The 3,806-nt window shown below is 40.3% G+C and overlaps 1 non-coding gene across 1 annotated transcript; it reads right to left on the reverse strand.

Moving 5' to 3' along the window:
- Positions 1-3,443: 3,443 nt before the first annotated feature.
- On the reverse strand, positions 3,444-3,515 carry trnaq-cug (transfer RNA glutamine (anticodon CUG)). The gene has a single exon. It is a non-coding gene; the product is annotated as a tRNA-Gln (tRNA).
- Positions 3,516-3,806: the final 291 nt, after the last annotated feature.

The raw sequence follows: 3,806 nt of genomic DNA on the forward strand, positions 1-3,806 counted from the left end.
CACCAAGTCCGATGCAAAGCGTCGGATGCAGTGGTGTAAAGCACGTCGCCACTGGACTCTAGAGCAGTGGAGACGCGTTCTCTAGAGTGATGAATCACGCTTTTCCATCTGGCAATCTGATGGACAAGTCTAGGTTTGGAGGTTGCCAGGAGAACGGTACATTTCAGACTGCAGTGTGTCAAAGGTTGATATTTGGTGGAGGAGGAATTATGGTGTGGGGTTGTTTTTCAGGAGTTGGGCCTGGCCCCTTAGTTCCAGTGAAAGGAACTTTGAATGCTCCAGGATACCAAACCATTTTGGACAATTCCATGCTCCCAACCTTGTGGGAACAGTTTGGAGCGGGTCCCTTCCTCTTCCAACATGAAGGTCCATAAAGATATGGATGACAGAGTCTGGTGTGGATGAACTTGACTGGCTTGCACAGACGAATTTTCGGACGGAGAATATTGGAAACACAACAATCGAATGTCTCAGAGTTCATTAATAAAGCTCTGTGTATTGATGGAAGAAATTCAAAATCCGGAGAAAAAGACTGTTTGTGCCGTGGCCAATACTGTTCCAGATGAGGGTTGCTATTGTTGTGTACAAGCTTGCCAGTTGTGTGGAATACAAAGTTATTGTTATTCAGCTTGGAGCGCACAAATACAGCATGAAGAGGTTTGTGTGCGCTTTATTATTTACCTTGTAGTGTACCTGCTTCATTCTTTTTCACGTCATTCGTATTTCGTTTGGAAGTCCGAATTAAGCTGGCATTCTCAATTTCCTTCGCTACCGTCTTAAATAAAGCTCTTTCTTTTTTCTCCAATCGATGCACTTTAAAATGTTATGTTCTTTTACTTGGTGAACAGTTTAATATTCATTACAATTGTTGCCTACGTTTTTATTGAATGGTATCTGCTTCCGGGTCCCCTCCGACGGTCGAGAGATCTGGTTTTCAATCGCATTATACAAGTGTGTTAGTCGGACTTTACAAAAAACGAACACAATCAGATTAAGGTGTTTCCATGGTTTGTAAGAGTCTTATTTAGAGCCGAACTATTTGAGAAATCGGACTAATTTAGTGCATCGACACGTACTGACTGTGAAACTATTAGTGTGTTTAGCTACAGTATTCGCACACAATTGAAACAACTAAAATAGTGGAAAGTATTTTGAGAAACATGAAATGATGTTGATATTGCATTCTCCTTTTCCTGCTTACTCGAGAAAAAACGGGATCTTGTTGGAAGCGCGATGTATGCCCAAACGAAATGGCAGCTGCCAATGTAGTTTTCATCACAACATTGTTTTATTTATTTCATTACAGCACGTCCCCTAACGGTAAAACATAATTGACAGTGGAAATGTGTGTTTATTTACAATGAAGTTTGTATTTTTAATTGTTGAAATGAAATCAGCGGTGACAAATTAGTTGTTTTGATAGCTGACAACAAGGTTTCTTTTGCCAGTTACTGTGATTAAACATGAGTTGTTTAATGTTCACTGTGTGTCGTTTTTAATGGGAAACATGAGGTGCGTCCCCGGGACGCATGGATAGTGAGTTTAGTGCGTCAGGAACGCAAGACGCACTAAACCCCTATCAACATCACTGCTGAGGACCTTGATTTTTGTTATTGACTTCATAATATTTTACTTTAATTACGGGCATTGTAAGTCATATAAAGTAAAATGTTCACCTTTACAAACTCAGTCAGATAGGTAAGGATAGGTTTCACCAAATATATCACTCAGCTCACTGAATTTAAAGTCCAGTGTGCTAACCATTACACCATGGAACCTACAAGCCCTGCTAAACTTCCTGAATTCATGGGGGGTCAGGCTGGTGTGTAACAGAGATGACATTCAATTTGCAGACATAATGAAACACCTCCAACAGTACTAATCCAAATTTAAGGCCTGAAAATCCCTAATGCAAATAGTAAAAATCACTTAATTTACACAACAGACCCTTTAAACCTCCCAATTGTTCAGAGACTAGTAAAAGTGGGTCCACAGAGATTTGAACTCAGATCACTATAAACACAAGACGCACAGTAGAAATCAATTTCATGTTGTTGCTCTAGGGATATACGGCTATTAAAGGCATAATAGTATATTTCTATCCAATGTATGATTTGAATTCTATATTTTGTATATTGTGAAATCCAGTCTGAAGGAGTGAAGTGAAGTGAATTATATTTATATAGCACTTTTCTCTAGTGACTCAAAGCGCTTTACATAGTGAAACCCAATATCAAAGTTACATTTAAACCAGTGTGGGTGGCACTGGGAGCAGGTGGGTAACATGTCTTGCCCAAGGACACAACAGCAGTGACTAGGATGGCGGAAGCGGGGATCGAACCTGCAACCCTCAAGCTGCTGGCACAGCCGCTCATCAACCGAGCTGTACTGCCCCACAAGTGGGCATTGCTTTTAATTTTTCAATATTGCACTTTTGTATCATGAAGAGATTTGAAGTGTCCATCAAATGATGTAGTTATTAATGAGATGTGAAGTTTATTAGCACATTGTACCAAGTCAAATTCTCTTCCCATGGTTTTGAATTAAGATTTGGTTAAATAGAGGACATATATCTATTACAGGCCATAATGTAATACATCCATAACATGAGTCCTGTTTCCACCAAGCTGATGGTTTGGTTGATTGTTAGGTTCACGTTTTGCACCAGCCAAACCAGGGCTATTCAACTTGTTTTAGGGGCCACATTTGCAGAAAGCTAAGGACACAGGGGCGGACATCACCCTTTACTATTCTTCTTGTTTTGAGAAGCAGCATTCTCTGTAGCGGAAATATGTTCAAAGTCTATTTTTTCTCATATGTTACAAATTTCAGACAAAAAATAGCACTCTAAGTAAGGCAAGACACAAACAAGTGTCCAAAGGAGTGTCCGCTTGAGTGCTTTTAGGAATTTGCTGCAAAAATGTTAGGCCGCTCCCAAATTTTCAATTAAACTTAGAGGCGTGTCTGGTGTTATTCCACCATGCCAGTTGAAAAGCCTCGAGCTAGACGGTTAACTGTTTGGAGATTCTGAACCTATTTTGAGATAATTTTTTGCAATCACATAAAAGTACAACTCAGAAACTAGTAAAAGCAAGTCCCACAGAGAGATTCAAACACAGATCGCTGGATTCAGAGTTCAGTGTGCAAACATTACACCATGGAACCAGCTGACTGAAAAACAGTTCATTTCATTCTGGTGCATCAATGTAGCAGGATTCATTTGCTGAAGTTTTTCAAATGCCAATGCACGGATCTGCCACTGCGTTTACACTGGTCCAAAGTTCTTCTGTACAACAGGGTCACCTCTCCCAAGTTTTGAACTGATTTGGCCTTCAGGATGCTAGCGGAATAGCCCTGAGCTAGACAGATAACTCTTCGGAGTTTTGGAACGTATTCCAAGATAACTTTATTGCAATCACATTAAGTTACAAACCACAAAAAGCAGGTTCCACTGAGACTTGAACTCAGATTGCTGGATTCAGAATCCAGAGTGCTAACCATTACACCATGGAACCAGTTGGCTGATCTAACCATTAATTTCATTCCGGTGCAGCAATGCAGCAAGGTTCATTTGATGAAGGTTTTCAAATGCCAAAGCAAGGATCTGCCACTGCGTTTACACTGGTCCAAAGTTCCTCTGTACAACAGGATCACTCAAGTGTTTTTGGAATTTTCTACATAAATGTTACACCTCTCCCAAGTTTTGAACTGATTTGGCCTTCGGTAAGCCAGCGGAATAGCCCTGAGCTAGACATATAACTGTTTGGAGATTTGGAACGTATTCCGAGATAACTTAATTGCAAGCA

Source organism: Nerophis lumbriciformis, linkage group LG06 (genome assembly GCF_033978685.3).
Source record: "Nerophis lumbriciformis linkage group LG06, RoL_Nlum_v2.1, whole genome shotgun sequence".
NCBI lineage: Eukaryota > Metazoa > Chordata > Actinopteri > Syngnathiformes > Syngnathidae > Nerophis > Nerophis lumbriciformis.